Source organism: Eleginops maclovinus, chromosome 18 (assembly GCF_036324505.1).
Source record: "Eleginops maclovinus isolate JMC-PN-2008 ecotype Puerto Natales chromosome 18, JC_Emac_rtc_rv5, whole genome shotgun sequence".
Taxonomy (NCBI): domain Eukaryota; kingdom Metazoa; phylum Chordata; class Actinopteri; order Perciformes; family Eleginopidae; genus Eleginops; species Eleginops maclovinus.
Genome location: NC_086366.1, coordinates 21,144,577 through 21,157,492, shown reverse-complemented (window position 1 = coordinate 21,157,492; position 12,916 = coordinate 21,144,577). Strand labels below are relative to the sequence as shown.

General features: G+C 39.8%; 1 protein-coding gene across 3 annotated transcripts in view; it reads left to right on the top strand.

Annotated features, from left to right (window-relative positions):
- The first annotated feature begins 359 nt into the window (after positions 1-359).
- The window catches only part of usp2a (ubiquitin specific peptidase 2a), a 44,462-nt gene continuing 31,905 nt past the window's right edge, over positions 360-12,916 (top strand). For 2 of the 3 annotated variants that reach the window (XM_063907486.1, XM_063907484.1), the window contains exons 1-2: positions 2,214-2,317; positions 3,091-3,218. The gene's annotated coding sequence lies outside the window, so the exon portion shown is untranslated. Of the gene's footprint in view, positions 563-2,213; positions 2,318-3,090; positions 3,219-12,916 lie in introns of those variants that run through there. The other variant, XM_063907485.1, reaches the window with a different exon arrangement.

Below are 12,916 nucleotides of genomic sequence, written 5' to 3'. Positions count from 1 at the left end.
TCCTACCTAATAGGGCAACATGTAGTGGAGTAAGCATAGTTTTTGGCTATATTTACCACTGGAAATACCTTAACAGTGTACCTTGTGTTTCTTTGACCCACAACCACACAGCTGAGGTGAAAGTGAATTATTATTCGTGAGGAGATATCATCTTTCCTATAACCTTGAAAGCAGCATTTTTTTTCAATGAAAGCAATTTCTGATGTTTACGTTCGTCACTATGGTGACGGTGTAGGAGGCAAGTCACTGTGCTGGCTTGTGACGCGCTCAGGAAGTATTAACCAATCAGAACTTAGCTCTGTTACCGGACTGACGTCACCCTTAAAGCTAACGGAACCGTTACTTGGTTGCAGAAAAAACTATACAACTGCAAGGGGACAGAAGATATGGCTGAATACCATTGGTGGTCTTAATTAAAAACCCACGGCGATGTAGTCATCATTCCAACATTATCGTAACAGCAATTTAAGGGATGGTCTAAAAAGCAACACTAACCTGCCAAAAAGATACTTTTGGGGGCGTTTCGCTGCCTGTTTGGATCGGGATGGTCTCCAACTGTGAGGTGAGTGAATGCAGTTTGGTGCCTCACACACACCAGCATAACACTGAGAGCTGCTGTGCTCTTATATGGACAGAAGGACACTCTCTTATCACATCACCATTATAAACATTATAGAAGTCGCACTAAGTCTCTCAGATGTTTTGTCATAACATGACTTCGGAACAGCTCTTTATTTCAGGAACATTTCAGGTTTTAGACACGTAACGTAAGCGTACTGCATAAAGTTAAGTATAATGGGAGGAATATAACAGCAACTCTTTAAGTTAAAGGGCCAAGCTACCGTAATTCACGGTTAAATGTGCAGTGCCACAGTTCTCACACACTTGGCACGGTGCTCTCTGAACACTGGCGTCACACCGCAGCTCTCTGCTGTGTAGATACTTGAAGAGGCTATGAGATAAGCTAGTAAGCCGATGTGGGACGTCCACCGAGGTTACACGGACGAAGTTACCATGTTATTTAGTTATTGAGCGTTGTCTTAACTTTGCACGTTGCTACCTCTCAGTGTAAAGGTACTCGGTTAGTTCTCGCCATGGTTTTCGCTGATAAAATCTCTCCTCCGCCCCCTTCTGTAGCCTCCTCTGTCAAACCTGCCATTACCGAGCAACGCTCTTGTGTCTATAAGTGGTTACCGAATGTTGAATAACGGTTTCCCAATACTTTATGCGGAATACTTCAAATACATTTATATCTGCCTCAAGCGAGTCTGTTCAGCCCCATGTAAAACGGCCACACTGCAGTGCAGCGAGTATGGCTTCTGTTCCTGTGTCGTCCCATCTCCTCCCAGCGTCATGTAATGCTATACCCTGCACAGAGACCGTTCACCAATCTGTCTTTTTCCATGGTCTTTACACACATACGTCAACTGCTTTGCTTTGGTAGAAAATTGTTGATTTGGTACTGGTAATGTGTGTTTTTCATACACCAGTTTGCTGTCATTGCAAACCAATGTTGTCAGGTAGCGAATTACATTTGCTTGCGTACAATTTTGTGGGACTTGTACTTGAGTATTTGTATGTTGTGCTACTTTATATTTCTACTCGACTACAATTCAGAGGTAAATCGTGTACTTATACTCCAGTACATTTATTTAAAAATAAAATTTTAGTTGCACCTGTAGTAACATACAATCTACCCTGCAGTATACAAAGTCATTCAAACTAGCTGCACCTTTACCAGCTTTGATAACACTTTAATGTATCGATAATTATAATCAAAACAAATAATATATATTTTTCTTTCTAAACTGTTACTTTTGGTTGATTAACATTTTGAATGCAGGACTTTTGCTTGTAACAGAGTATTCCTACAAGCTGGTACTTCTACTTTTTTCTTCAAGTTTCATCATTCATCTGAGTACTTCTTTCACCTCTGCTGCCAACACACATGACCTAGTGTGCCAGTTTGAAACAGTATTGTCATGAAGTAACATTATTGCTGGAGGAATGCAGAGAGACTAAATCAAGTGAATCATGCCATTCATTTAAGATTTTAGCTCCTGTTAAAGAAGCCAATCTGCTGGCTACAGTAGTCCACTGGACTTGATGCTTAGTGCTATAGCAATTTGGAATGCCACTGAGTGTTGAGTGACCTGTAGAGGTCATAGGCGCCTGCTATATTTACCGGCTCTGTAACTTGATCTGTGGCATTCTGGATCGCTGTGCTCATACTATCCTCTCACACTCCGGGGCCACAGCCTCCCAAGTAGCACCTCTTTGCTTTTTGTGTATCGGCCTGGCCGCTCAGAACTAAAGGGTGAGGCACTAACTGACCAACTTAACTGCCACTCTTCTTCCCTTTTCTTCTTTTAGGTACCTGCTTGTCAGTTGAATGCATGCTGTGTGTGCTGTTTGCTCAGCTGTAGGCCATGTCTTCCTGATGAGAGAATAATAGAAGACAGGGATAACGTTTCGGAAAGTTCTGGATTTTTCTAGCATGAGTAAAGCACCCGTGAACAACTCTCTGGGTGTAGCATGCCTACAGTTGATAGGTGTTTGCATTGACCAGTGAAAATGTAGCCGGTTGTGAAATATGCACTTGCCACCTAATGAAGCGGTGCAACATGTAGTCAAACTATCAACTTTCTCTTTCCCAGAGCTTTATAATTGAGCAACCTTTCCGGATTTGATAATACGTGCCAAAGGATGCATCATCAATCTTTAATGGTTGGACATGAAATCCGGAGAATGTGTTTACCGTCAGCCTGTACAGTCACTTCGAGCTGAACGTATTTTCTGTAAAGTCAAACAGTTTTCTGATAGAGACAGCCCAAAACAGATCATGGGGCTATAGATTTCTGCTAGCTTGTCACTTTATTGGTCTGTAGGGGATATTATATTTCTAAGGGTCAGCATTTGCTATCTTCGGGCATGGGTTTTCTGTAAGATAGTTTGATATATTTGTCAGCTTATGATCTAATGATACTCTATGCGTTTGTAAAACAGAAAAATATATCAATGTTATTTGTTTACTTTTGTGTCCTCTGGGTTGAGTGGCATGTCATGTAACATGCCTGTGTGTTTCCACAGGAGTGATCAGCTTCAGAAAGCCAGTGTGTGTGTGTGCGTGTGTGTACACTACGGGGTAGCAACAGTAGGATGAGCTGCCCAAGAGCCATCACAGCCCGCGGGGACTGACACACACTGCAACATAAACGGTAGGTAATTTAAGTTGACACTTAACACTTGTAAACACACAGAAAGTCAGAAAATCTTAGGCAACTGAGTCGTTTTATTAGCTTAGAAATGACTCAGAGAAATGACTAACACAAAGTTGGTGCTACACGTCAGATCCTTCTCCGTTTACAGCATGTAGACACTAATGAGGCATTGAAATTACAGCTTTCAAGCCATTTAAAGGTTTTCACGATGCCGGAAAGAGTTGTCCACAGTTTTGTTTGCACAAACAAGAGAAGACCAGATAGGTTTTATGTTTTTTTTTATTTTTAAAGAGGCCCTTTTATGCTTTTTGGGGTTTTCCCTTTTCTGTAGTGTCTTATATCATTTAGGTTTTTGTGCATGTAAATGGTCTGCAAAGGCTAAAATCCCTATGTTCCTTATAGAGGGATATTCTCTCCCACACACTCCACCCCTGCCTGAAACGCCTCCATTAGGCTCCTGTGGTTGATTCTGTAACATAGTGACATCACTATGTAAGATTTGCACTTTACTTGGCTAGCACTCCAACACAATGTACGTGATAGGCTAAGGGGCGGGACATCTCTAAGCGGTTGACCGATCACAAAAGAGGCGGCCAGCTAACCAATCAGAGCAGACTGGGCTCTGGTTTCGGACAGAGGGTGAAAAGATTATGAGAAAACTAAAGAGCTTTTTAAACATTAAAGCATGGAGACATGTCACAGTAGAGGCAGAAAATACAAATATGAACCTGAAAATTAGCATATGTGTTTTTGCAGAAAAAAAAGAGATTCTCTTACGCTGCTGAGGAGCTAAAGAAGCAACAAAAGCAAGTATCCCCTGTAGTTTTTGACCTGGACCTCAGAACTTGTAGAAGTTGCTGCTTTGTGATCAGAAGTCAGAGGGCACAACAAACCCTTCAAATACAGAGATGTCAGACCTTGTAGTGTCTAATATATCAGAAGTCACATTTTATAAATCAATCAAGCGACGGGGAAGCAATGGCGTAAAGCCTAAACCCTTTTCTATGTTTAGGGTTTTTTAAAAAGTTTTTTTTTATTAAGTTGTGCTTAAAAGTACCTGCAGTATTGGAATAAACATAATAAATCAATACCTCAGCCGGAATTAGCTTATTGTCAGTGGTGGAAAGTAGCAGACTATATTAGCTGAAGTACAACACTATAGCTATATTTTGAGGAACTTGTATTTTACGTGACTTAATACTTCTACTCCAGTACAATCCAGAGGATTTAAAAAAAACTTCGTAATACATTAAAATAACACCTAGATTCCGTGTAGATCAATACTTTGCATAAAACACATATGTTATGAAACGATAAAAAGCAACATTAAATATTAAAGCAGTGTTTCCCAGTCTTTTACGTGGGACCTCTTATATAGACATTGTTTAGTTTTGGCTCCTTGTTCTGTATTAACATGTCCAACTGAGAATTAGACTTTCTGTTGCGTTGTTAGTTAACAGTTGAATCCATGTTTACTTCCTCTCTTCTTATGCCATTCACTGCAAATATGCAATGCATTTACCACGTTTATTTTTAAAGCTATGAATGATATAGTTGACATTGACACTTGACAATCATTTACAGCCAGCTTTAGTGCTGCAGGTGACTGGCGATTTGAATAGATTTTAGGTGTGTTGAAACAGTGATGAAATGAGGGGACATTTTAGGCACACAGTATAGTCCAGTATCATCCCTTAGTTTCTTTTTTGTTTATTGTGCATTCATTTAAACATATATCATTTCTTCGCAAACAATCTGGCACATCGCCATCTACTGTTTCAGAGTATCTAGTATGGTATGTTGTCTCTGTGTTACTTAATATCTCTCTATATATTAGATAAGTAAATGTCTTCCCTCTACCCTGTTCATCTTTTCTGACCACTTCTCTCATTAGGTGACAAATTGGTGCTTGGAATCTAGTGTAATGTGGTCAGCTCTAAGTATTTTACATTGGCTTTTAACACGGCTCGACCAATCATAGTCAAGTACTGGAACTATGCGCTTGTGTTTAAACCACTAATCGCTTTAAGCCACTTGTGAGTTTCTAATGCCTATCTCTCAGTGGAATGGCTCTGATTGATTGGTTTTTTGAATAATAAAAGCATCTAATTGACAAAATGATTACTGTAGTTAAATGAATAAAGAAGTTTGCCAGTGAGCTGTAGAGGCCAATGTGTGAATCAGCCTGTGGATTCAGTCATCTCTGAGGTCACTGCTGCTTTTATATGCTCTCATGTGAGTCACCAACAGATGGTGGTAATGATTAATGCTAATTGGCTGCTCCAATCTGGGATTTGATACTGTAGAAACGTGGTTCTGTAGCAAAAAAAATGTAGTGAGGGGTAAGATCTCCTTTGTGGCCGAAAACTAAGTTGATAATGAAACGAAAATGTTGTACTTTGGAGTTTAATTGTTTTTCGTAAAGTATAACCAAGGATGGGAAATGAAAGGTAACAGAGATACAGTATAGTCGAAACCCGGAGCTTTTGAGGGCAGTGCTGAAGGGCTTGGACGACCAATAGCATTGGTATATAATCTTTACAGAACGCATAGGCAGACGTTTTATTGCCACTCATTTTGTGGTTTTATATGAAATTCTAAAATGTGTGTGTGCCAGCACTGTTTAGTACATTTTTCTTCGTCTCTAGCTGTAAATTCTTAATTGTACGGTATACAGCAACTTACTGAAACACACTAAACTTGGCTGTAGGGTTATTGAAGTGTTGAAACAGTAGCTAGGGAACACTGGAGAATGTCCAACTATTTCCTTTTTCTCTTGTTTTAATACGAAACACTTGGCACTGAGGTGCTAGCGGGCAGAAAGGGAAGGCAGAGGCGTCAGTGTGGCCCTCATAGACATCAGCAGTCTCTTATCCACTCACATTTCAGAGTATATATAGCCTCCTGTAAGACCCAGCCAAACCTAGAACTGCCCAGAGACCCTCTAATAGCCACTATGCTGATGTCTAACATTGTCCATTATGAGAATGCTATGGCTATATTGTGTTGCGTTTTTTTGTTTGTCAGCTTAAGCTCCTACAGCTGTTTTGTTTTATATTGCGGTGATGGTAATGATAGAATGTCCTTTGGATTTTCTTAGGTAAAACTGCATTCAAATTATATACAACATTCTCTCTGTTCACCACTAGATTTGGCGCAGAGCATTGCAGTAAAAACAGCTAGTTAAGTTTTTTTCCCATAAATACGTCGCCTGCTACAGCTGTCATCAACCTATCAACCTGGTTGCGCGTCGAAAGGTCAGCGGTAAACAATGTAAAAGTTTAAATAATTTTATACTTCGAGGGCAGCGCTTGGTGACAATTCAGAGTGGTGTGCAGCTATGGGTATTGCCTAGTCGGGTGGCACCGCTCTCTCCATACAAACACAACTGGAACATCAGTTCAGAGCCATTTCACTTCTTGTCATGTGTATGCAGCTAAAGGATGCTTTCACAGCTTAAATGTTGTATTTGGTTAAAAGAAACTCAAGCTGTTTGCTTAGTTAGTACAGTGTTTTTTCGGTTGTTTGTAGTAAAAGGTGGCTTTAAAGGGTGGTTATGGTCTTCCAAACTGACTTTTATGCAGTTTGTTTAAGGTGTAAAAGCAATCAAACCAACCTCCCTCTGACGGAACACATTGTTATTTCACATGTATAAGCAAGATGCTTGCTTTGCTAGCTGTCTTACAGAGCAGAAGTGAAGACAACTTTTACATAACTTCTTAAGTTAACTTCGTTTTCTTAATTGTAGGGCCTGAAGTTACTAAGGACAACTGGATCCATCGACTTCTTGGCACTTCACAAACCTATTGGGGACATCACAGAGAATACTTCCGTATTTTTATTGCGATGTCTCTATTTATATTGAAATATCGCAACGGTAGTGACTTGTCAATCTTGGCTTCATTCATATAATACAGTTTTGCTCACGGCCAGGTTGAGTCTTGAAAACAGCTAGTTTTTTAGTTGCTGTCACCTGATTGAATGTGCGTTGAATTGCAAGTGATAAACTATGTCAAAGTTAAAATAATTTGAACTTTGAACGCATTGCTCCGCTTTCAATTATCCAAAAGGCTTTACAGAACAAGAAGAAAACATAACAACAATATTAAAAATAGATAGCGAATAGTCTAAAACATCATCAGTGATCCTACTGAAATTCCCTTGAAGTGAAGCTGAGAAGAAATTAAAATAGGTTAAAATAAAACAATTAAACAAAGAAAATAAAAAATGTTTAATAAAGCAAACAGAATAAATACAGTAAAACATGGACAATGATACCAGTGAGAATTGAAAGTTAACCCAAATTAAAAGCCATATTAAAAAGATAGGTTTTTAATTGACTTTTGAACATTTCGCTGCGTCAGGCTGCACCACTCTGCTTAGAAACAGCGAGCCCTTTCACCGCATGTCATGTGAATGCCGCTTGAAGCATACCCTGCTTTATGTGTATTCTACTCTAAATGGCAACATCATTTACGAGTGTAGCTTGGTAGACAGAGAGGTGCTGGTTAGCCTCCTGGCACATAACTCCACACAGTCACACATGCTATCAGTCCAAATCACCAGAGGATCCATGCTGATGTTACATTCATGAAGTGTCACCTCGGGATACGGCAGCTACGGCATCCTGCGTCATCACTCACACTCCTCTAACGCACTTGAGATAGGCTCCGCTCTTTAATCGGCTCAGAAGAGACCTGGGAGGGTATTATGCACTGACTCACTGACTCATTAGAATGATGGATTTTCAACAGGAGTACAATTCAGCGAGATAGTAGACCCAAACAAAACCAACAAAAGAAAGTGTTTCTGTGGCCCTCATCAGTTGTATCTCATCTGGTATTTTTCATTGATGATAGTTGAGATGAACTATTCAGGGTTCATATTATGTTTAACAGATTTTATAATATAAGTCTCTAAACTTAATATTTCTTTCTCTTTTTTAAAGTACTTATCTGTAGTTTTAGATAATTCAAGTCAACGGTTTTGCCACATGCTGGTTACCTGGTGAATGAAAGTTTAAGTTCAATAGGTTGATGAGAGCTTTGAGTACTGTACAACCAAATCGCTAACTCCTGTGGGTGTCTGACACGCTGAACTGAGTTGATACGATAGCAGTTGTGTTCTTATTGTAATGAGGAATCGGTAGGCTTGTATCGAGGTGCGGAATAATACAATTCATTTATGGCATAGTCAATTTCCATTCATTCAACAACAAACTATCATTTGCAGCGCTCATGCTTGCGCTACTGGGGTCAGACACACCCGATCAGGTGACAAAACCAACCTTAAATACCAGCGCCATAGGTAACCTGACAGGAACACCCTATGGCACAGACAGTGATTAACACCCAATCAGCTTTAACGGTCTCCTATTATGCTATAATTAAAAACAATATATTGTAAGGCTATATCTACACAAAACCTTTTTCTGTGAAGTGTTTTGCTCAAAATAGCAAACAGATCGACCATTGTAGCATGCCTCATCCCCCTCTATTTCAGCCCTGTTCCTGAAGTGCTGATTCTGTGACTGTTATTTCAAATTTGAGGTGAGCTGAAGCTGGCCATGCCCCTTTGGACCGTCATGCAGATCTTTTTCCTCTGTGAACGTTTTTTACCGGGAGAAAATACTCATCTAAATGCTGCCGTGACATTATATGTTTTACAACTCTAAGTCCCTCCTGCAGACATCCTGCTGAATACACAGAGACACAGAGGTGCTGAGGAGGGGATTCAGCTCGCCGACTGTACATGGGGGATGACAGGTTGGGACGTGTCACGTGGGTGAGACGTTGCCAGGAGTTCAATGTAAAGCCAGCCCAAATGTCCGATATAACGTCATAACCGGAGCAGATCTGGATCAGCTAGTTTGTACCCCCGTTTTTAGATACTGTATGTGGATAAGGAGGAAAAGAGAGAGGGTTGTAATTTTCTGACACTTTGTGAGTCTACTCACACACCGGGGACACATATTTATGTATAAAAGACATCAAAAAGTGCATTTTGCATAATAGGGTACCTTTAAAGCCCAAAGATGAACTCTCATTAAATGGCTCTTACAGCTATAACTACATCACGGTCAGATGGCTGTGCATCACCACCACTAAGCTAAAGGCGGACTCGTTATGGCATTATCACGTTTGGTAGTAAATTTAGTCACTTAGCAACCACCATTTTCTATGACACATAAATGCTTTGGACATTCTTGAGTGGGGAATTTACTGACATATTTATGTTGTGGAACCAAACATGCAATCCCTCAAACTTGTGTTAACCACAGACCCTATTTCAGGCTTCTAAACACAAGCCTGTAAAAAAAAATACTCTGACTTCAAGACCAGGGTTCGCAATTCAATGCTAAGTCATTTCCAAGTTTTAAGACTTATTCCTGCACCACTTTATTCAATTATTTTAATACAAATATTGAATAATTAGCTTTAAAGTAACATTTTATGCTGTCCATTCCCAGTGTCAAAGCTCATCTGATGATTTCACTCAACTATTCTTATTAACCAATAGCTGCTAGTGTTCTGTTGTTGTTGTTTTTAGATTTGTTGTCTTCGTATTTACATGTGTCTTGAATCCATAACGGTTGTGAAAGCTTGGTTCCTGAAAAGTTTTTAGCTTGGCTCTCTGAAACCTGCCCAGTAAGTGAAACCTCATCTCCCCGGCTCTTTGCCAAAGTCTGCCAGCAGTCAGCTGCTGAGATCCCCGCAGCACCCCCCCCCACACCCCCCCACCATCTTCAAAAACTTGAATTTTTTAGGGAAAGAAATCAACCATTTCTAGCTTGATGTTGTATGTATGTTTAATTATGTAAAATACTGTAGATGCACACACTTACAGAGTTATCATATTAAGGCAAACGTTAAAGTTAATTAAAGGTATTCCTATATGCTGAATTATTTGGGTTTAGGCTCATAGGGGTTTAGCAATAAAGCTGAATGATTGAATGAATGCAGAATGTCCTCGATACTGCTTGTCTAAATTCAAATTCCCAATGTCTTCTTTCTGTTTAACAACAATTGGGTTCTCTCTCAGTGGACCTTTTCACTCGCCTGATACCATTGTAAACTCAGTTTTCTCTTTCAAAGGAGCAGAATCTCATATTTACACCCTTTCACATTCTATTTTCCTCTGACTTCTCATTTTTGTTTCTATCTTATCCTGTTCTATAAATCTCCAGCAGCATCATTTTTCTCATGCCTGGGGGGGTTTTCTAAAGAAATAAAAGGACTACAGACCATAATGAGCAGTCTGATAGTAGTGTATATTGGCCTGCTGCTACTTCTAAGTCTTTTTTGCGTTGGTAGCAAGAAAACAAATGCAGCATGTTGCCACAGTAGCTATGGTAACTACTGGTTACTACTGTGGTGGTGTTACTCCCACGGGCGTGATTTGCTGTTTGCACTTCAATGTTCACTCAGCTCGCCCACCAGGCTAGCCCGAGCTTGTTTCTCTGCGCTGCACCGGGTTGTTGTGGGGATACAGAGAGGTGTAGCGGGAAGCAGTTGGCGCAAGGTCGGAGGTTGAACCAAGGCCAAGGTGGTGCAGCCTCGGGTTCAGAGACGCTTATTCCAGGGTTTGCCACTTCCAAAATATCGCCGATCCCCAAATAAAACACAGACCTCCATTTGAGATACATTTGTGGTAACACTTTTTACACATTATAATACAATATAACACTACTTTTAAGTATTATAATAAGCTAAAGGCGCTGAATAAATTCAATTATCCACTTTAAATATAATCATAAAACATGATAATGTACTTTATAAATATTATTAAGGTGAAATAATAAACTAACTTATTATATAACCTGATCATAGTTTATGTGAATTTATTACAATTACTCATATAAAGCAAACAATTCCCATTTGAGTAACTTCACATTTGTTCACAAATCACATTATTATGCATTAATGTAATGCATTGCTAACTATGGGAGTTATATACTATGATCCTTGCAAAAAAAGTCAGTGAATTAGCAGCAATTTTAACCTATAACCTTCTAAGTAATTAAAACATGCTTTATTATTTGTCAAAAATATTGATATAAGGTATTGTGAATACTTATTATTATGATTTTACACTATGAAAAGCAGGTATTATAAGTAGCGCATAACAAGTGTGTGGATAATGCACTACACACAGTGAAAGCGTTAGCTAATTGGTCAGGCGAACAGGTGAATACATTCACAGCCCATCAACCAATCCAAACCATAATTCCTCACAAAATTAAAAACAAATACTAAAATATAAACACTCAAAACCTAATTGAATTTACAACGAAAATCTCCACCTCTGATATTCATGGCTCCTAAATCTTTTTGTACAATTTACCATCACCAGCAATTGACATTATAGAGTATGGCTAGTAAATCCAGATCCAAAAACTATAATTTCTGCCAGATTGTTAATATTTTCCTATTGTCTGTTTCAATGCACAACCAAAAGGAGACCCTCCGAACGTCAGTGCTGCTGCTGCAAAATGTCAGAAGCAACTTACCAAGTCTTTCTTTAGCTAGCTGACTAAGAGCAGGGCCTCTGTGCTATCAGCCTGGCTAGCATTACTGAAGTGAACAGCCACTGCCGCCTGCCTGGCATGTGTGTTTGGCCAGCAGTGTGTGTTGGCCTGTCTTCAGGTCCATATCCTGAATTATTGATTAAGCCGTGGTCACAGAAAGAGAGATGCAGAGGGAGAAAGCGATAGAGACCCAGAAGGAGGGGAAATTACAGCCAGGGAAGTAGGTGCACTCGGAAGAGAAGGCAGGGTGCCGAGGAGGAAGGGAGAGGGAGATACAGAGAGAGAAGAGGGGAGAGAGACAGATTAAAGAAACAGGAGCCTCCCTCACTGAACTCAACACGGATCAGCAACACCAGATACTTTTATTTATTCAGACTCTGGCTGCTGAGCATGTGAACAAGAGCCTCTCTCTGCCTCAGCCGCCACAGGAACACACTGTTCTCGCTGCCTGGCTTCACCTCCAACTGCCGGACTGTCCCATTATAGACAGGGGAGACACTCACTACACCCAGAGACAGAGAGGGGGGATTTGCAATTTGAGATTTCGTAATAGTCAGGAGATTATTTTCCATTTTTATATTCACCTCCCTTGATTTTAGAATAGGGTTGAAGTTGGAGGTCCCAATAGGTTTACAAAAAAGGAAAGAAATGCTGTGCCCTGGTTGAGCATTAACTCAAGCATTAATAGTGTATCAGCAAACATGTTAGCTAGTACTAATTATGTCACTACAGATCTGTCTCTGCTGGATTGTATGTCATGCTCTTGCAGTTGCGTGACGTGGGCTTATGGTAAAGGACCCATGTATAAGCAGCCATGCGCTGTCAATGCCTGAATAAAGGCAGCATTTAAAGGGGCCCTTATATGCATATCTTATATCCTATCATATTAGTGTTTTGTGGCTCTGCCGTGACATGTTACCACACTTTAATGTTCAAAATTATTCTTTTTAGATATTTAGAAAGTAGATTCCGATTATCTAATGTTGCTAACTAGATTGTTGATATTGGTGCACTGTCTTTATCTCTATATCATCTATTTACTCATTGGTGGAGGAAGTACTCAGATTTAATACTTAAAGAGGCTTTGTATGCTCACTTTCAGGTTCATATTTGTATTGTGTGTCTCTACTGGGACATGTTTCCATGCTTTAATGTTCAAAAAGCTCTT